The 22,602-nt window shown below is 30.5% G+C and overlaps 1 pseudogene; it reads left to right on the top strand.

Annotated features, from left to right (window-relative positions):
* Window positions 1–13,310: 13,310 nt before the first annotated feature.
* LOC127127973 (plasmodesmata-located protein 8-like) lies at window positions 13,311–21,376 on the top strand (annotated as a pseudogene).
* The last annotated feature ends 1,226 nt before the right edge of the window (window positions 21,377–22,602 follow it).

The following is a 22,602-nucleotide window of genomic DNA, read 5'->3' as shown; positions in this document are numbered from 1 at the left end:
GTACCAACAATGTACAATGGGGGATCAAAACCTCATAGTTCGTGGTAAAAGTAAAAAAAAGTTTGTTTTGATTCATTTTTAATGAAAATACATTTTGTCATTTTGAGGAGACTACTCAACTAGTCACCCACAAGTATGAGACCTTTGCATCATCATGAGAAGGACTCCAACTTGGATAAAGATCAACAAGTATGCCACTAGCTCTCTTAGATGGAAAATATTTATCATCAACACTATGGGGATAGGAGAATTATATCTCAACTATAGAAATCACTCATGTCTAAATTTTGACAAAATAGTTTGAATGAGTTATGCATTTTTTTAGTCTTTTGAAATTGGTTTGAATATGCTTAAGATGAATTAGCATTTATTAAGAAAATATTTTTGAAAATCACTTGACCAAAAGTCAAGGTTCATAGAGAAATTGGTTCAAGTTTGAAAACAATAAGGTTTGAAAAAGAGAGAAGATTTTGAAAATTAATGAAGGAGAGGAGAAGAAGAGATTATCCTAGAACATAAAGTAAAATCCAGGGAGGTAAGATCTAACAAAGATATAGAAAGCCTTATGACATAAGTCAAGCGAGAATTCCTTCCTTTGGATTAAGCCTAAAGCAAGCCAAATAAGCAAAGAAAAAATCATGTATCAGATGAAACCAGGATAACCAAGCCAAGTCTTCAAAAAAAGTCCAATGTCAAAGGTATCAGATGAGTCCCAAGGTCTCAAATCACCGACTCCCAAAGCAAAGCCCAAGATCCTAATCCTAAATCCATAACTCCACAAAAATGCTAAGGATAGTAACCATAAGTTCATGAATTAAGAGGTTCAATTCCATTTTTTAGTCTTTCCTTTATTAAAGTATTTTTACAAGGAAATGAAAGTCCAAATGGACAAAAAAACAAATAACACAAGTCAAATAATATGAAATGAGATGCTAAAAATAAATCATAAAATAAATGACAAAAGAGAAAAAAGTATAGGATAAAATGACATTAAAGTAAAGTCAAGGCAAAGAAATGTTAGCGATTAAAATGAAAGATGGTTTTGTCATCTTTTGGAGAACACTCAACTATTCACCTACAAATATGAAAATATGAACCTCTACATCACTCATGAGAAGGACTCCATCTTGGATAAAATCAACAAGTATGCCACTAGTTCTCATAAATGAAAAGGAAAACAATATTTTCACACAATACCATGAGGAGTAGGAGACTTACAATCTTACTTATAAAAATGACTTACTTTCAGGACAAATTTAGCGTTATGTTAAGCAAACGTAATTGGATTTATGTAGAAGTCACAACCATCTGAGGTTGGTCAATAATAATGTTTATGTTAATACATACTAGAGACATGATATGTAAATTATTATCCTAAAGTCATGCCACACAAAAATAAAAGAGGATGGATCAAGCACAAAAGCTATGAGGATGGTCCATTACTTCAATCCATACTTCATAGTACTTAGGACAAACTTATGCATCAATCCAAAGTACCTTATATGATCCATGATCAATTAAGAGGTAGATTTGAAACGATGAAAGTTCATTAAATACCAATCCATACATTATGAAAAAGATGGATACAAGCCATCCAATTGATCGAGAGGAAAAGATAGAGATGAAGAGGACAAGAGAGATCACACCCAAATTGGATCAAAGGTTTGATCAAGTCATCATCAAAATCAATCATCCATTTTGGTGGATTAGGGGTTTCACCTCATCAACACCCAATATCCATTGAGTTTGATGAGACCTATGATCAAAACAAACATGATCCAGGGCCAGCAGAAGTCAATAAAGGTCAAACACATATAAAATGCAACAAAAATAATTCTAAAATGAATTCTTAAGATAGAAATAAAGTGGAAAATTCATAAAATCCTTCAAAACACCAAATAAATGGCCAAGAAAATTATGGAAGGTTAGAAATAAAACGAGAAACATATAATAAATTTTCCAGAATTTAAAAATGCAGGAAAATATTTTTTAACCAATTAAAACAAAGGAGAAAAGAGAAATTCCATGAAAAATAGAAAATTAGTAAAATAAAACATGGAAAAATAAAAATCATATAAAGAAAAATAAAAGAGAATTTTAGAATTTATTTTGGGATTTTTTGGATGTAAAATGAATTTTCTATGAATTTTAAAAGAAAATGTAATTAAAAATGAAAATAGAAAAAGAAATAAAATCGGAAAAAACACGGAGCGTTAAATATGGCATCATTAATTGACGTGGTAGAACCAACAATCCTTAGGCTGGGGTGCACGATGGAATTTAACAAAAATGAAACACAGGATCCAATTCAAATTAGACCAATCAGAATATTTCATTTGTCCAACGTGTTTGACCAAACTTAGATTACCTGAAAGAATCAGGTCATCTTCCCCGATGATCCTTCACCGGAGCTTCATCATTTAGTAAATTCAGAACATGAGACCACCACCAATGTGATCGCCTCCTCATCAAGAATTTAACCTCATGCTCCAAATTCATTTATCTAAATTGAGCATGGAGAATTTCATAGAAGTTTCAGAAGCAAGCAAGCCACGGAAAATTAAATTAAATGATAAAGATGATCAATCAACACCAGATAAGTTAGGGGAAAGCATCAGAGAATGAAGGACTACATTGTGGTAACTGGTTTGAGTTCAAATGGTGCTCAGAACTACCTTGTTTAAGTGGTGATCAGAAGTTGATGAAGCTCTATCTGGTCTGGTCACTTCAAAAGGTCTTAGAGCTTGGGAATTATTGCAAAAGCTTCAGAAGAGGCCGAAGTTGCTAATGGAGTCAAGAAATTGGATTGAAACAAGCTGAAATTCAAAACACGATAGCTCAATTTTCTAGAAACATTTCAGAGTGAAGCAAGGGTTTCTTGGCTCTCAAAAGCTTGGAAATTAATGAAGTAGCTTCCTCTATTTATAAGTAATGTTTTTGGATCCAAATATATGTGGAATCAAGCTTAATTCGGGAAAAACGAATTTGATCATGAAGTGAGAAAAATGTGACTTGCAATCCATCAAAACTCAGCCAAATGATGCATTTCAAGGGTCAATTAACTTCTGGAGACTTGGTTAAACATGTTTACGTCCAAAATATGTGCTAACTTGGCTTGTAATTGAGGATTAGTGAAGTTCAAATTTGGACCATGGGGATTTCTTCAGTTTCAAGTCACGATGTTCAACTCAATGGGGCATCTTGCTCATGAGGCTTTTTGATCCCATTCTTTTTGCAAAGTGTTGACATCATAACAAAGATTAAAATGTGCCAAGAAAGGTTGAATTTGGATGCTTGAGCATAAATTCATGAAATGTTGAAGTTGGCACGAAAAATCGGTCATGTAACTTAGAAACTTGTAAGTCCCAAATGCCTGAAAATGACATGTAATGTCTCAATGGATTCCATTGCCTTCCAAACATGATTTGACTCTGATCCTTGAAGCAAAATTGTAGAGGGTATCACAAATGATATTGTGCAAAAAGAGCCAGCCTCAAATTTTTAAAATGGAAGAAGTTGTGAACCTTGAAAGTTAAGAAAAAGTCACTTGAAAATAGGTCAAATTTCACTAAGTCCACAAATGACCTATAATGTCTCCAAACTTTTGATGATCCTACAAGCATAATTCTCTCTTGTCATGTAAAGTAAAGTTGTAGTGGATATTGAGAAGAGTCACATGTAAAAATAATCATTCAAAAATGTTGAGAAATGAATGAGTTGTGATCCTTGGAGCTTTGACTTCAAATGTTGACTTTTTGGTCAAACCACGTGGAACAAGCTTGTGCTCTTGGAATTTTATTGTATTTAAAGGTACATGGATGATCATATGAACTCAAAATAAGGTTCCTTTTAATATCCCTTAATTAGATTGCTCAAAGCTTGAGTTAACTTATTGAAGAAGTCATGGAAATAAACACATGAACCATTGACTTTCTTTGAGAAGTTAGCCATAAAACTTTGAGATACTCTTGATCCAAATGAGATTGTAAGATGCTTAAGGGACTTAGAGATCATCTCTTGAGATATATCCTCTTGAGAATCAATTGTTGAGCATATTTTACTGAGGGATCAAAACAAACCCTAGCCGAGGAGCCATGCTTGTTGCTCTTGATGGAAAAGCCTTACCTTGCACAATAAACCTTAAAGAAAATAAAACATATGCTTGATATTTTAATTAGTGGTTAGATAAGTAATGGACATATAAACAGAAAAGGTAAAACACTAACATAGAGGTGCTTGATGATCCCTGCAAAAGACAAACCCAAAGATGAGAGGGAAAGGGACCAAGAGGTGATATTGTTTGTATGCAAGGATGAAAATGGTATGTGAGATCTTAGGATTAAAAATTAGGGTATGACAATGTCAAAACTAGGGTACTTTAGCCCTTATGTATATTGGACGGTATCTTTTGAGTCTAAATGTGTGTCTTAGCATTAAGAAGCATAACAACATTTTGGAAATTGTTTAGAAAAGGTTTGAAAATATTTCATGCATTAAAAATTGATTTTTATATGAAAAACAAGTTTACGTGTCGACACATACATGCTATGAGTCGACACATAAGAGAAATATTTTTCTATGTGTCGACACATACGAGTTACATGTTGGCACATGTAAGTCCTTTTTAAAACCTGTAGCTTCTGTTTAATGTACCGCCTCTTCAGGTTGACACATGCATCATATGTGCCAACACATGACTTACATAGGTCGACACGTGCATAAAAAAATCTTGAAAATTTGCATTGTTTTCTAAATCTCTTGTATTCCTTTTGCTTCCAACTTGCATGCATGCATCTTTTCTAGTAACGTTCTACAGTAAGCCTACATGAAACAGGGATTTCAAAGAGTTCTCATCATCTTCAACCTACATTTTATGCATACATACAAACAAACTAAATATAGTCATTCTTTGTTTGAGTGCCATCTAAAATCAGTTGATAACGTCCAATTTAGGTAGTTGAATTGTAAATTGGGTTGCGATCTTTGAGGGTTTCAAATAAGAAAACCAAGCTTAGGTTTTCCTTCAAGATCATTAGGGATTTGAAGGTTTTGTACAAGATTATGCAATTTGGATCCGATCGAGTGAAAAACTTGAAGAACGCGGGTGCCTTGTAAAGGAGTAGTGTGAGATAGTGAATCAAATTGGCATTGTAGGGTTGGATTTCTACATTTCTCTTATATAGTACTTTTGCAAAGTAAGGTTAATTTCATTATTTCAATTTGAGTTCGAATTGAGGGTAGACATACCCATAACGAGGCCGATTGGGTAACTGCCTAAACAAATCCTTTTGTAATCTCTCTCTCTCTCTCTCTCTCTCTCACTCCCCCCCCCCTCTCTCTCTCTCTATCTATTTTACATTTCATTTGCAAATTATTGAATTCATCGATTATGCGATCAATAAGTTTGGTTAAACCTTTTGATAACCATTTGAAAAAGGTTTTGTTGAGTTGAATATAATCTATTATATTGTGGTTGGATTTGAAGATCAATAAAACCATACAAAATTCTAAACGAACTCGATTGCACATAAGGTGTTTGATAATTTATCTCTATTACAATTTTGTGTATTTTTTCATTGGAAATATACTATGCTTTTAGTATAGAATTCAATTGATAATGTAACCTCATATCACATGCTCAAAAAAGTTGAATTAGCTCCTACTCCAAACATCAAAGTTGAAGTATATACATTTAATTTAATTTTGCAACTTGGAAATCTTTCATCTTATAAAAATTGAGCAAGTTATGGCCTTGGGAAGTTGACTTCCAAATTAGGGTTTAGACAAAGTGACCTATAATGTTTCAACATAGAAAATGATTTTCCAAGAAAAACTAGCTATAGGTATTAACAAGAAAGTTGTTTGTAATGTAATTTAGAGTAAGGTTTCTCTTGGAATTATTTTCATATGGTGAAAATGGTAGGAGATAGGGTCTAGGGAGACCCAGTTTTGATCAGATGAATCCATCTGGCCAACCACCATCAACCAACTTGATAATTTCCAATTCTCTTGACTTTCTTGGATCATGGTAGATCATATATGCATAAGATGATGAATTTTGAAGTGCCCCTTGAGAAATTTGATCAATTGGTGAGATAGCTTGTTAGAGAAGTTACTCAAGATACCTAGTCAAACTAGGGTTTCCAAGGCAAATTACCCTCACACTCTTGAAGAAAACTTGATCAATATAACATGTAGAGAACATTGGGACTCATATATGGTGTTCATAACCATTGTTGAATCAATTCTTGGTTGTGCTCTTTGTTCATGAGGGTTTCAAACCCTAGATGTGTACTTGATGAATCAATGAGATCATGCCCTACCTACAAAAGAGTTAGAAAAATACAAAGACATATTTTTGGTATTTTTCTTAGTGAAATGATAAAATACAAGTATGATATAATCACAAAGTGCTTGGTGATATCTCCCAAAACAAACCCAATGAAATGGAGGGAAGGAGGATACCAAGGTATGATCTCAATGCTAATGCTTATGATGGAATTGCATGAGGGATCTTAGGGTCAAAATTGGGGTCTTACAATAAGCATATATTATCCTCCATGATCCCCAAAGACAAAAATAACTTCAAGTTTACAAGTTTGTTCAAGGAGGTTGACCAAAAAACCCAACTAGTCAAATCTAGGGTTCCCTAGACCCTATCTCCTACAATGTTTGTCATATGAAAAGTTTTCCAGGAGAAAATTTACTCTTTATTAAATTTCAAACAACTTTCATGTTGTCATCAAGAACTAAATTTTCTTGGAAAGTAATTTTTTATGGAGATAGATTATAGGTCATTTTGTTTGTGCCCTAGATAGAAGGTCAACTTCCAAGAACCATAACTTGCTCAATTTTTATGATATGAAGGTCATCCAAGTTTCATGATCAATTTCGAGATGTCTTATCCAACTTTTATTCTTTGAAAAAGGTCAAATTCCACTTGCAAGGGCATGTACTAAGAGGAAACATTATAGGTTCATTTGGGTCCTTACCATTGAACAAGCATTTTTCCTTAACTTCTAAAATTCATAACTCCATCATGAAAGCTCCAAATGGTGTCAACTTTGTGACCAAAATGATTATATTTTAAATAGATACAATTTGGAGTAGGAAGCAAAGTCATTTGAAGCTTATAGCAAACATTATTCAAGGTGGAAAATGGGGTCATTTGACTTTTAACTTAGAAATTTTTCAAGTATGTTTGATTCCTCTAATTTCAGCACAAAATGACCCAGGCTTCAAATGGAAAACATTCCAACATCAATGTTGTTCCCCTTGATGGTAGCTTTCCAAAGAGTCCAAGATCATTCCATTTGGATCAAAATTGAGGGACTTGCGCATTGTTCCTTTGCATGGCCCAATTTGGAAACTTTTCAACTCAAATGTTATCCTCCTTTGCATGCTTCCATCTTATGATCTCAACATCATTGCATAAGACCCCAATTTTGACCCTAAGACCCCTCATGATATCTCATCATTTGCATTGGCTTTAGGGTCACACCTTGACATCCTCTTAACCCCTCATTCATTGGGTTTGCATTGGGAGAGATCACCAAGCACATTTGATTGTATCATACTTTATTTTTATTTGTTTACTAACCAAAATGCCAAAAATATGTCCATGTATAGCTTTGTTTCTTTTGTAGGTAGTGTGTGCATCCATTTGTGCCCTATCAAGCTCATATATAGGGTTTGAGACCCTTAGTGCAAGGAGATCAATCAAGGAATGGTTCAAAATAGTTATAAACATCATATATGGATCCCCATATTATTCATTTATTAGTTTGATCAAGAATTCATCAAGAGTTTGAAGCTTGTTTGCCTTGGAAGCCCTAATTCATCTAGGTATCTTGTGTGACTTCCTCAACAAGTTTCTTCAACAATTGGTCAAATATATCAAGGTATACTTCATTATACATCATCTTAGTCATATATTATCCTCCATGAATCCCAAATATTAAGATAACTTCAAGTTTGCAAGTTGGTTCAAGGAGGTTGACCAGAGAAAGTCAATTGGTTAAAATTGGGGTTCCCTGGACCCTATCTCCTACAATTTTTGTCATATGAAAATGATTCTAAGAGAAAATTTACGCTTTATTACATTACAAACAACTTTCATGTTGACATAAAGATCTAGTTTTTCTTGGAAAGTCATTTTTTATGGTGAAAGATTATAGGTCATTTTGTTTGTGCCCTAGTTAGGAGGTCAACTTCCAAGGACAATAACTTGCTCTATTTTTATGCGATGAAGGCCATCCAAGTTTCATGATCAAATTCAAGATGTCTTCTTCAACTTTTATTCTTTGTGAAATTTCAAATTCAACATGCAAGGGCATGTTCCAAGAGGAAACATTCTAGGTCATTATAGGTCATCACCATTAAACAAGCAATTTTCCTCAACTTATAAAATGCATAACGCCTTCATGCCAAATCCAAATAATGTCAAATTTGTGACCAAATTGAGGAGGGATGAAATAGATACAACTTTGGTGAAGAAACCGTTTTGATTGGAAGCTCATAGCCAAAGTTATTCAAGGTGGAAGAAGTGGTCATTTGACTTGGTACTTAGAAAATTTTCAATTATGTTTGATTTCTTCAAGTTCCACCTCAAAATTAATCATTATCCAAGCTCCAAATAGAAAAGATTTTAACATCAAGGTTGTTCCCCTTGATGTCACCTTTCCAAAAAATCCAATATCACTTCATTTGGACAAGAATTGAGGGACTTGCGCATGGTTCCTTTGTTGGGTTTGTTTTTTGCAAGTTTTGAATTCAAATGACCATTTCCTTTTGCATGTTTACATGTTATTATTTCAGGACTCATTTTGCATGAATTGGAGTGAGATTACATCATTGTTTGGGCCCAAATCAATGCCCATGCATCCATGCACCAATGTTGCTAAATTTGGCAAATTTTTCAAGTGTGTGAAAAGCAATGCATAACCCTATAAATACATGTCCATTGTGATCAAAATGGAGATCCCTTCTGCCCAAGCTTTGAAGCATTGCATCCCTAACCTCCATTAAAGGATAAAATTGAAGATTTCACTTGAAATCGAGTTTCAATTCTCCTTCTGTTTTGAGATTGAAACTCTAAGAATCCAAGCCTTTCATTGATCCATTTCACTTTCTACAAGCTTCTAGATTCGAGCCAAGGAAAATTGGAAGCAAGATCAAGCCAGATTCAAGCTACCCGAAGGTGAATTTTCAGAAACTTTGAGTCTTTGATTCTCTCTCAATTCTTCACCATTCTCTTTGATTTTTGGTTGGCTGAAGTCTGACAGTTGTAGGCAACAAGATTGAGTTGGTTTAACGTCAAATCGAAGCAACTCAGATCATGCACCTCAAATTTAAAATCCTTGTATCTTTCAATATACTTGGAATTGGATGAAATGAAGCTCAGATTCGAGCTCCTGAGCATTTTTCCTTTAAAACCATATCCTTACTTTTTATTTTGGTGGTGGTTTATGATGGACCAGTCCGGTGAAGTCCAGCGTAGAAGATGACCGGAGCTAAGGCTCTAGTGATGTGTTAGCAAGGTTCCAACCATCTGATCTATTTCCACGTTATAATCTCAACCATGTGATCTGATTACTTTTGGTGTTATGCGTTTACTACGCACGCTTGGCCATCAGATATGCCACCTCAATTAATGAGGGAGATCTGATGGCCCATGTTTTTTTCTCATTTATTTTATTTTCTTATATTATTTTTAAATAGCCTTATTTTGTTTAATTCGTAATAAATCCATTTTTAATCCAAAAAATATGGGACTTTTACCAAAAATCTTATAATATTTCCCTCTTCCATATTTGAATCAAAATTACTTGATAGATTAATTTTGGTATCTTTCATGAATTAAATATTTTTGTGCATATTTTTAATTGTTTTAAAATACTTCTGACTTTCTAAAAATCATGAAATTTTTTGTCTAAGGTCCTTTGACCTTGTTTGACCTAGGATAAATCCCTTGCCATTTATTTGGTGTTTTGAAGGGATTTGAGGTTTTGTCCAAATTAACATGCATTTTAATTCATTTTAAATGTGATTTTTAATTGATTAAATGTTTAAAAATTATGTTGAGCCATTTTTATGGTCTTGTGATGTTTGACTTTCTGTTTGGGCCTTGGTCATGGTTGATTTGACTTTTGTTTGATTAAAACCATTGGATTTAGGTGATTGATGAAATGTACATTTCATATCCCAAAATGAATGGATGGTATTAATCAAATGAAATTCCCCTGATGATCAATTTGTGTTTCTATCTCCCCTTCCCTCTTCATCTTCATCCCTTTTCTTCCCCATTCCCTCATTTGACCAATGAAATATCTAATGTCTAAATGTTATTTGATTCATCAATGATCTTGTATCAGATGAATCAATACAAGTCTGATTGAGATAGGTCTCCCCCATTTTCTTTTAGTGTGTGGTATATTTTAGGAGTTTCGTTATTTATACCAAATCTCTAACATGCATTAACACCTATATTTTTATTGCCTGACCTCAGATAGTTGTGACTTCTATATAAGTATAATTATGATTGCTTAACATAGAGCTAAATTTGACCCTCAAGGCATAACATTCTAATAAGTGAGATTGTAAGTCTCCCATTCTTCATGGCATTGTGTGGGAACTTGACCTTTTTTCCTTTCATGGGAGCTAGTGGCATACTTGTTGACTTATCCAAGTTGGAGCCCTTCTCATGGAAGATGTCTTAGTTTAATGATTCATACTTCTAAATGAATGGTTGAGTGTTCTCCAAAGAATGACTTAGTCAATTGATACTCACCAATAACACAACTAACATTTGACTAACTCTTATTAATGTTGCTTTAATTTCAAGTCATTTACTTTATGCAATTTAAATTTCAGTACCTTTATCATTCATTGCCATTTACATTTCATGAAACTTGTTTATGTTTCAAGTACTTTTCGCTTTCCTCATTTTAGTCATATCTTGTGATTGTATATATTGATTTCTTGCTTTTGTTTTGTTTGTGGCTTTAGGACCTTCAAACACCTAATAACAACAAAAACCCTAAAAAACATCTTGATGGACTGTTGGATATGACCTGAGCTTCTGGACTTAGAACTAGGCAACATTCCCTATGCTAAAGGACTTGGCCAATGCCAACATTTGAGACTAAGCTATCTTGGACTATACTTTCATCTGATGCAAGACCTTAGATCTCTTTGATTCATCTGCTACCCTGTCTTTGTGCTCAATTGTTATTTTGTTATTATTATCTATGTATGATGTTTTGTTCTGAGTTGATCAAGGAATATTTCATCTGATACATTGGAAGATATTAAAGACTGCTAGCTACTAGAGTGTTTGCTTGGATATGGTTATCTTTATTTGATGCCTTGATCTTCATGATGTCTGGATATTACTCATTGCTTATTGCTTGTTGCTTGATTAAAGTCCAAAGGAAAATGGGTTTCTATATGAGATTCTTGTCTGTTGGATTTCATCCCATTGGTAAGATCTTTTAAACTCTTAGCTTTTAATTTTTTATTAGGGTAGTCTCTTCATCTCCTCCCACTTCTTTAATTTCAAAATCTCTCTCTCTCTTTTCAAAAACCTTCTTTGTTTTACGATTCCAAACTTAGACATGTTTTAATGATTAGAAACTTTGGCCTTATGCCATTAAATTTTTAAAATCATTTCTTAAATCAAGCTTGTAAATAAACTTAACCATATAGACTTAAAATTTCAAAAGACAAAAAAGAACTAACAACTCCATTCAAATCTTTGGCCTTTTGTGCCTTTTCTTGTTAAAAGAAATTCACCAACTTCTTCAAAAATTTTACCACGAACTACGGGGTTTTGATCCCTCATTTTTATGTTGGTACATAGGCATAAGACCGAAGGTCTTGTCAAACACAAAAATATAATTAATGAATTCTTTTCTCATCCCCACACTCTTTATTTCACCAAACATCATTTATACCCAAAAACATATGCACACAAAAAAGGGCTCCCTAGGTGTACCTAGGAAACTTTAGGTGCTAACATCTTCTCCCTGTGTAACCAACCCCCTTACCTGTAATCTTTGACATTTTATTAGTTTTGATTTGAAAACTTCTTATCTTGGGGTTTTGTTCGTATTTTTTCCTTTTCCTTTGGAAACAATAAAAGCGCGGTGGCGACTTTGGTTTTATTGAGGTCGAGTTTATCCATAGCTTGATCGTCGCGAATTTAACACTACACATTGGTACACGAATTTGGAGTGGATTGCATCATTACTTGGGCCTAATTACATGCCCATGCACATAACTTGCTAAATTTTACCAAATTTTCAAATGGTGTGGAAATCAATTTAAAAGCCTATAAATACATTGCTAATGCCTCAAAATTAAAGGATCCTTGGCCAAGCTTGCCATGCAATTCCCCTAACCTCCATTGAAACAACAACATTGAAGATTTTTTTGAAATTGAGTTTTAGTTCAAATTTTGTTTATGAACTAAAACTCCAAGGGTTCACATCTATTTTCATCTGAACCATCTCATGCAAGCAAGAGGAACCAAGGCCAAGTGAATTGGAATCAAGATCAAGCTTCATCACTGCAAACTGAAGATGGAATTTCTCAAACTTTCCTTCTTCGATTCTCTCTCATTTCTCCATATTTTTGCTTGATTTTTGGTCTACTGAAGTCCTACCAATGTGGGAAACAAGATTGAGTTGCTTTGAGGTCAAATGGAAGCAACTCAGTTATGGAACATCAATTTTCAATTCCACATATATTTCTATATAGTGAGAATTGGAGAGATTGGAGGTCAGATTCGAGATCCTCATGATTTTCTCTTCAAAATAGTGTATCATCCATGCATTTTTTGCGAATATTTTTGTTGGACTAATCCGGTGAGGGTGACAGGAGAAGATTTTTTGAGAAGATTTTGTGGTTTTATTATTATTCATAGTACAAAATTTTCTTAACCTTTTTTATTATTTTATACAAAATTATACTTTCAACGAATTTCAAAGATTTATTTATATTTTCTTCAGCTTTCCTTTTCCTAAAACTCTCTCTTTCCCTTCTCTTCTAACTCGCAAACGGAGCCCGATTGCAAAAGAAGATGTGGTGCAATCAATTGATTAGTGAAATGTGAAGTAGATTATCACACTAAGTGAACTCCCTTTTTATAATGTATTTGACCTCCGGTACCCTCATGATTGTTACTATAGTATAATTTTTAATGTATGGTCATAATGTATCAATCTCTCATCATCATATCATAACCAAAAACCATACAAAGACTAAAACAAAACTTCACAATTGGAGAGCCAAAATATCCAAAGAAAAAAATGTTGAGTAATCTTCAACTACACTCCACTCAAAGAATTACCATATTAGCTTTGAGACTCTTCATTTCTTCTAATTTTCAGTTCTTTATTTCCTACTTCTCATAGCTACCCTTCAAGAACTCACATCACAATCTATGCAAGCTGCTCACAAGAAAAATACCAACCATACACACCCTTTGAATCCAACCTCAACAGCTTTCTATCCTCAGTTGCAACTTCATCATCAGAAGTTACTTACGATTCTTTCGCAATCGGAAATGATACCTCAACAGGAGGAGGAGCCGTATATGGTTTATACCAATGTAGAGGTGATTTGCATCCACTTGATTGCTCAAAGTGTGTTGGAAGATGTGTTAATCAAATAGGCTTAGTGTGTCCTTATTCACTTGGTGCTTCTTTGCAATTTGAAGGTTGTTATGTAAGATATGAACATAGTGGTGATTTACTTGGGAAGTTGGATACAGGTGTTAGGTATAAGAAATGTAGTAAAGGTGTTAGTAGTGATGTTGAGTTTTTTCGGCGTAGAGACGATGTTCTTGAAGATTTGCAAACGGCGAATGGATTTAGGGTTAGTAGTTCGGGATTAGTTCAGGGGTTTGCGCAATGTTTGGGGCACTTGAGTGTTTCAGATTGTTCAACTTGCTTGGTTGATGCAGTTGGAAAGATGAAGAGCTTGTGTGGATCAGCAGCTGCTGTTGATGTGTTCTTGGGACAGTGTTATGCTCGGTATTGGGCTTCTGGTTACTATGATGAACGAGGTAGGTTCATTCTCATTCTTCTTTTTTTCATTTTCAAATCCTTTAGCATGGTTATAAATTGCAAAGAATATAAGCTAAACATAACTCAATCCCTGCAAAATTAGCTAACTCGATAGACGAAGGCATTGTCTTTCACTTAGAAACACATTTTCAGTACATCACATAAACCCTAAACAGATACCGAGGAGTGGAATCTAAGTGGTCTGATAATACCTGATAGCAAATAATCCAACCAATCTTAAATAGATTCTAAGGACATTTTAGTTGAAAATAACACAATTTTATTAAGCCGATTTATAAGATAAGGACCGATTTATGATATTTCATCAAACATAAAAATCTTAACAACGGCCGTAATTGCAATATTAATATTGTTGTAACAAAAAAAAACTTTTATATATATATATATATATATATATATATATATATATATATATATATATATATATATATATATATATATATATATATATATATATATATATATATATATATATATATATATATATATTAAGTTAAGTATATCAATAGACTTTTCAAAAAATATTGACTTTTTATTTGTAACAAAAATTAGCCCAACTCCATGGACTATTAAAAACTAAGTTATACCCTCTTTCATAAATAAATAAAGTATTGTAGTGCAATTTTCTGTTAATTTGTCTATCCGAATCCAAGAGCTTATACTATCAAAATCTAACTCTTAATTAATTAACATGATATAGTTAGAGATTATAAGGCAGTAGATTGAATGGTAAAAATATATTTTTGTTAAAATAATAATGGTTTAAATTGTAGAAAAAGTGACAAATTAATAGTTAAAAATTCAAAAGCTACTTCAAATATTTTTTTGACAAAAAGGTAAAAACTAGTAGAAAAAGCTACAAGTTAAAAGTTAAATGATAATTACCAATGGAGCATTTTTATTAATATAAATTAAAAACTAAAAACTAAAAGTCAAAAAGCTCTTTTGTGTATTACCAAATAGACTCTTATAATTTTTTTTAAATTATAAATGCACAATCTTATAAAATAATGTTTTTAAAAAAAAAAAAACAAATTAAACTAAAAACCCTCTAAAATCATCAATTCTATCTTAAACAATTTCTAACAAAACAAAAATAACCAAACTTAATTGTGCAAAATTTTTGCTTATTTTATTGCTTAAAATTAATATAATTACAAAAATAAAATTAATATTCTGTAGAATTTAAAATATTTAAAAATAATAAATACACTCTACTAAAGTCGTATTAAAATATTTATTTTAAAAAATCGATTAGTGTGTCCGTTGGCATTTTTAATTAGTTAGATCTTCATATTATATAAGATAACAGAATCTTCAAAAGACATTGATGAAATCTAAAATAAAATATTTACAAAGGTTAGACAAAAGTCATCTATATGATATGGGGCAATTAACCTTAAAAAAAATTGGAGAGAGTTTCATCAATTTGCAATTCTTATGACAATTTAAAATCATATCATCTTTTATTTGTGGATTGGATAGTTCAATTTTCGAATATAGCATTTTTTTTATGAATTATTATAAATAAATTTTAAAAGAAATATATCATTTTTATCTACAAAATTTTGAAATAATAGAGTTAGAGGTGGAAATAAACTGTGTCGAATTAGATTTTAATGAGTCTGGACCTAGGCTGCTAAAACATTTAAAGTTTAAGTCTAAAATAATAGTTTTATTTTAAATCTGAATCTAGTATTTTCAAAGATTTGATTAGTTTATCTCCGGATATTTATAAATAAACAATTCAACTAATTTAAAATAAATTAATAAAGAAAAAGATCAATGCTTTTATATTTTAAATAAACTAATAAAGAAAAAGATCAATGATTTTATTGACTTATAAAAATAATGAATGGCAATATTTTTTTATATTAAACTAATGACAACAACTTAGAATATCTGAAACATATCTTACGAAAATAAAATTAATTTCAGTATAATGTTCTTGTTCTTTTCAAGTTTGAAAATTCTATAAAACCTACATATAGTCATGTTATGTCATATGAGAATCTTACATTATTTTAACACTACATGTTTAGATTTTATGTCCAATATTTGTGTGAGAATAATTCTTAAACACTTTAGTATATTTTAATTTAATTTTATAAGTAATTAATTTTATATTATATGACTTTGGAATAGAATCATAATATTTATTTATGCCTAGCATATTTTTATATAAATAACACAAGATTATTTGGTTGACTTTAAAATATTTTCTATTTCTTAAATTTAAATTCATTAATTTATTTAAAATTTTATATATGGTGTGGTGCAATATTAGAAATTCCCTTTTATGTGAAGTTTCTTATAATAGTAACATAAAATGCATTTTATTATCAAGAGTTACAATTGTAAAATAATTTTAAATTTCATTTCGTAGATTTCTCTTACCAAAACAAAAATCATGCCATTATTGTATAAATTTAGTGTTAGTATCTTATTCTTTATATTTTTAATAACAGCATTGCCATTCTTATCCTTACATCGTATATACTATACATCGTATATACTATTCACAAATATGGCAAAAATGTTATGAACAGTAAAACCATACACGAACAGTGACGTAAACAATATCATGTGAACAGTGTGCGCACATAAACAGTACCCCTGTAAACATTAACCGTACAGTGCATGAATAGTGATTTATATATTAGAATAAAATTGGTTAATGAAATGTAAATAAATGGTTAATAAGGTTATGAAGTTGGTTAATAAATATTTGGATATTAAAAATAGTTTTTAATGGTAAATAAAATTGGTTAATGAAATGTAAAAAATTGATTAACGAAGTTATAAAGTTGGTTAATAAACACCCGTATATAAAAATAATTTTTAGTAGTAAAATAAAATTGATTAATAAAATGTTAAATATTGACTAATAAAGTTATAAAGTTGGTTAATCACACCGTACTCTTTAATAAAAAAATAAAAAAATTAATTTATATATATATTTTTGTAAAATAATATTTTATTATTATAATATTTTACTGTTCATCAATACGGTGAACAATAAAATAGGATACGATGTGGTGTAACTTTTTGGTGTAGGAATTGCATTTTTCTTTTAATAAGCATTGATTTCATTTATAGAAGTATAAGAAGTACACCTTCCTATGACTATTATAAATAAATTTAATTTTTTATATATATTTGATTGTTAATGTATCTAAACCCTATATAAATTAAATATATTAATTCTCTTATCTCTATTATAAAATAATTTAACTTCTTTTATATATATTTGAATGTTAACGTATCTAATCCATATATAAATTAAATGCATTAACAATCACATGCACAAGAAAATTAAATTTATTATAATAATGATACGAGACTGTACTCCGACAAGTTAGAAGAATAAAAACTTCTACTTCACTTAAAATATTATCAATTTAAAATTCTTAAGATAATTCAAAATCATATCATTTTAAAATTCTTAAGATAATTCAAAATCATATTATTTTTTATTTATAACTTTTGAGATGCCATTATAAAAGATCTATTGATATTCTTAAGTTATCAATGCTCATTAATTATATTTATATAAATAAATGTCATGCTATATTAATACTAATTGATTTACTATCTTACAATTTTTTTTGAGAATTATGATGTGATTGCTTAGTTTCATAAAATCTACTTATATCCGGTGGTATTTCATCTGAGAATCTGAGATTGTTTTTTAACATTACATATCCTGAGTTTATGTCAAATTTTGTGTGAAAATAATACTGAAATACATTAGTATCTTTAAATTTAATTTTATAAGTAATTAATTTTTTATTTTATCATTTATACCTAGCATATTTTTATATAATCAACACTAGAATATTTGATTGATTTTTAAATATTTTCTATTTCTTAAATTTAAATGTATTAATTTATTTAAAGTTTATATATATATATATATATATATATATATATATATATATATATATATATATATATATATATATATATATATATATATATATATATATATATATATATATATATATATATATATATATATATATATATATATATATATATATAAAAGAATTTTACACCATCATTTAATCATAGACATTGGATATTAAAAGAAGTTTAACTTTTATTTTAAAAATCTATAAAGTAATATAAACAGATGATGATGAATCAACCATGTAAAAAATTTCACACTGACAGAGTATAATAATTGATCTCAAAAAAAAAAAAAAAAATATATATATATATATATATATATATATATATATATATATATATATATATGGTGAAATTTATCTTTTACATGATGCCGTAGCTTTTACGTGAAATTTATCTTTTGTAGTAGTAACACTAAATGCATTTTATTATAAAGTGTTGAAATTGTAAAATTATTTTAAATTTTATTTAGTACATTACTGTTACCAAATAAAAATCATGCAATTATAATATAAATTTAATGTTATCTTACTGTCGTTTTTAGGTTCGGTTTTAAAATAGCATCAATTTGAAATTCTCAATATAATTTAAAATCATATCATTTTTTATTTATTAACTTTTCAGATGCTTTATGTCCTTACCAAATAAAAGTCTCACAAAGAAAAAGTCTTCATTCACCAAGCACAAAAACAAACCACTATCTCAATCTCTCATCATCATATCATAACCAAAAACCATACAAAGACTAAAACAAAACTTCACAATTGGAGAGCCAAAATATCCAAAGAAAAAAATGTTGAGTAATTTTCAACTACACTCAACTCAAAGAATTACCATATTAGCTTTGAGACTCTCATTTCTTCTAATTTTCAGTTCTTTATTTCCTACTTCTCATAGCTACCCTTCAAGAACTCACATCACAATCTATGCAAGCTGCTCACAAGAAAAATACCAACCAAACACACCCTTTGAATCCAACCTCAACAACTTTCTATCCTCAGTTGCAACTTCATCATCAGAAGTTACTTACGATTCTTTCGCAATCGGAAATGATACCTCAACAGGAGGAGGAGCCGTATATGGTTTATACCAATGTAGAGGTGATTTGCATCCACTTGATTGCTCAAAGTGTGTTGGAAGATGTGTTAATCAAATAGGCTTAGTGTGTCCTTATTCACTTGGTGCTTCTTTGCAATTTGAAGGTTGTTATGTAAGATATGAACATAGTGGTGATTTTCTTGGGAAGTTGGATACAGGTGTTAGGTATAAGAAATGTAGTAAAGGTGTTAGTAGTGATGTTGAGTTTTTTCGGCGTAGAGACGATGTTCTTGAAGATTTGCAAACGGCGAATGGATTTAGGGTTAGTAGTTCGGGATTAGTTCAGGGGTTTGCGCAATGTTTGGGGGACTTGAGTGTTTCAGATTGTTCAACTTGCTTGGTTGATGCAGTTGGAAAGATGAAGAGCTTGTGTGGATCAGCAGCTGCTGTTGATGTGTTCTTGGGACAGTGTTATGCTCGGTATTGGGCTTCTGGTTACTATGATGAACGAGGTAGGTTCATTCTCATTCTTCTTTTTTTCATTTTCAAATCCTTTAGCATGGTTCTAAATTGCAAAGAATATAGCTAAACATAACTCAATCCCTGCAAAATTAGCTAACTCGATAGACGAAGGCGTTGTCTTTCACTTAGAAACACATTTTCAGTACATCACATAAACCCTAAACAGATACCGAGGAGTGGAATCTAAGTGGTCTGATAATACCTGATAGCAAATAATCTAACCAATCTTAAGTAGATTCTAAGGACATTTTAATTGAGAATAACACAATTTTATTAAGCCGATTTATAAGATAAGGACCGATTTATGATATTTCATCAAACATAAAAATCTTAACAACGGCCGTAATTGCAATATTAATATTGTTGTAACAAAAAAAACTTTTATATATATATATATATATATATATATATATATATATATATATATATATATATATATATATATATATATATATATATATATATATATATATATATATATATATATATATATATATATTGCAACAATTATTGATACACACCATAATATATAACCATGAACATAATTGTATCTTGATGACTTTATTTTCTTAGTGCTTAACTAATCGTGCATTAAAATGTTTTTAAGATAAGCATGAACAAAGCAAAATATGAGAATAAATAAATAAACCAATTGGATTCTTATTGAAAGAAGAAAGAATGGCATGGAAAGTTGATTTTACTTAACTATGAATTATTATTATATAATTCCTTTACATAAAGTAATCTACCCTCGATGACCCCTTTGTGGTAAAGTAATAAGTAAAATGGAGGTTAAAAAAACATAAGTACCTATGAGAAATTTCTAAACGCAATGGAGGTAAGAGCCAAAGCATTAAGCATATTAGCTTTTACACTTTATTTGGGAAAATGCACCTTTGTGCCATTCGTTTTTATTCTTTTTCATGAAACCCCTTTGTTGTTAGCATCATATTCTATATTCTTCACCTTCAACTGGCTTCTTGTATTAGCATAAAGAAACGAATGGTGTTTAAAAGAGAAAGCATGGAATCTCACTTCTATCTTTTGATCCCCAACAATATAAAGTTATATTCTTTCTTAATTTCTAACACTTAACATTTTTTCATTATCAACTATTAAGCATGAGCAGATACACAAACACATAACAAGACATTAATATCGACACATCAACATCATAATAATTAATATTTGACATTAATATAAATTAAAAAAATTCTAAAAATATTAGTATCTAGATATTATTGTAATAATTGTAAAATATTAAAAGTGGAATCAACTATATACACATTTCTCAGCTTTTGTGGAAATTTATATTTTCTCAAAAATTTAGTGTTTTGTGTAGATTCCCATAATGATGATCAAGTTGGCAAATCAGTTGCAATCATTGTGGGGGTGTTTGGGGGTCTAGCAGTTCTAGTTGTTCTTCTCTCAATTTGCAAAAAAGCAGCAGGTATAATCATATATTTTACTAAATTTGTGATTCTTATAATAAAATGCATACTCCTATCATTGATTAAATGATATGGTTATAATGGTTAATATTTATTTATAATTTATGCAGGCTAAGAAGATATGGGGGCTATATGAAAGGGCAATCATCAAGAAAGATCCACAAATGTTTGTTAAATTTTTAGTGAAACACTACTTTCACTTTTTGATCAATTTATTGTATTTTTTTTTTGACAAAAGAAAGTGAGAGCTATCCTTTAGATTAAAAAAGTAGAATATAATATCAATCCACTTAGAAAGGGCTGCACATTGTCTTGCCTTTTTGATGTCCAACAAAAACCCATAATTCATTTTATCATTTTTAATTGCATTTCTATATTATTCTTTTTTGCACTTATTTCTAATTTACTTTGCTTTGTGTTTTGTTGACAAAAAAAATTCTTGTTGCCTTTTTATGTAGAAACAAAACACATTCTTTTACTATAAAAAATAGATAATAATTTTGTTATCAAAGTAAACTGAAAAATATATATATATATATTTTACTTTTACTAGTTGCACTCTATTTATTTTCACTTACACTCGATAACACTAATAAAACATTTAAATGCACTCGTCTTCGGAATAGATGAGAGTATATCTCAAATTGTATTAATTCACGAGGTATTTGGATCGAACTCTAGTCTCAATAAGATTAGTTTTATGGTTCGATAATAGTCGAAGTTGTGCATGTCGTAGTCAAAAAAATCTCTTACATGCAGAAATATGTTAGTTTGTTGTTTAACTTAGCATGTCGAATTGGACCAGTTTGTTGGATCAATGGTTTAGTATATTAGTTGAAAGCTAGAGTTTAGTTTTCTTATAAATAACATACCAACTCTCACTTCTCCATCAATCATTGATAATCCTAATAAGAGGGAGAAAGTGGTGTGGTTGAGATTCAATTGTAAACATTGTTCCCTAATGTGTAATTGAATCAAGAATCCAATTTTTAACCACTTTGATTATTCTTTCTCTTCTATATTTTTCTTTACTTTATGGCTTTCTTGTTAATCAAGAAATCGATCATACTTTATTTTCTTGAGCATCGTTTCACAACATAGATAATATTGAAGTAAGTGTCATTAAGGATCGATCAAAAAGACTAATATTAAATTTACTAATGGAAATAGTTAAACAAAAAGATTTTGAATCAGTTTGAATGATATAATGATAAAATAAAAGGTAGACCGTAAAAAAAAGGTCGGATCTCCGATAAAGATTCAACAATATCTCATATACTAGTTCTTAGTCGGAATAGATATGTCTTCTCGATATTCCTACTTCGAGTTGAAAAAATTCCACATGTTTCAAACATTTTAAAAAGAGGTCTGCAATACGGAGTAACTATGTTCTACCGACTTTGCATCTCCATATGGTAATTTTAAGTCTTCTTCAAGCCTTCCTGGTCTCCAACTCACTTATCGCCTTGCGAGAAAACTCTAAAGCCTCATTCATATTAGCAAGGGCGGTCTCACCATCAAATAACTCATTCCCAACCGACGATAACGTGGCATCCACCTCCATTCTAGCGTTGATTATTGGCCGACGC

The sequence above is a fragment of the Lathyrus oleraceus genome, chromosome 3, assembly GCF_024323335.1.
Source record: "Lathyrus oleraceus cultivar Zhongwan6 chromosome 3, CAAS_Psat_ZW6_1.0, whole genome shotgun sequence".
Lineage (NCBI taxonomy): Eukaryota > Viridiplantae > Streptophyta > Magnoliopsida > Fabales > Fabaceae > Lathyrus > Lathyrus oleraceus.
Note: the sequence above shows the minus strand (reverse complement) of the source record. Positions and strands in the feature narration are given on the sequence as shown.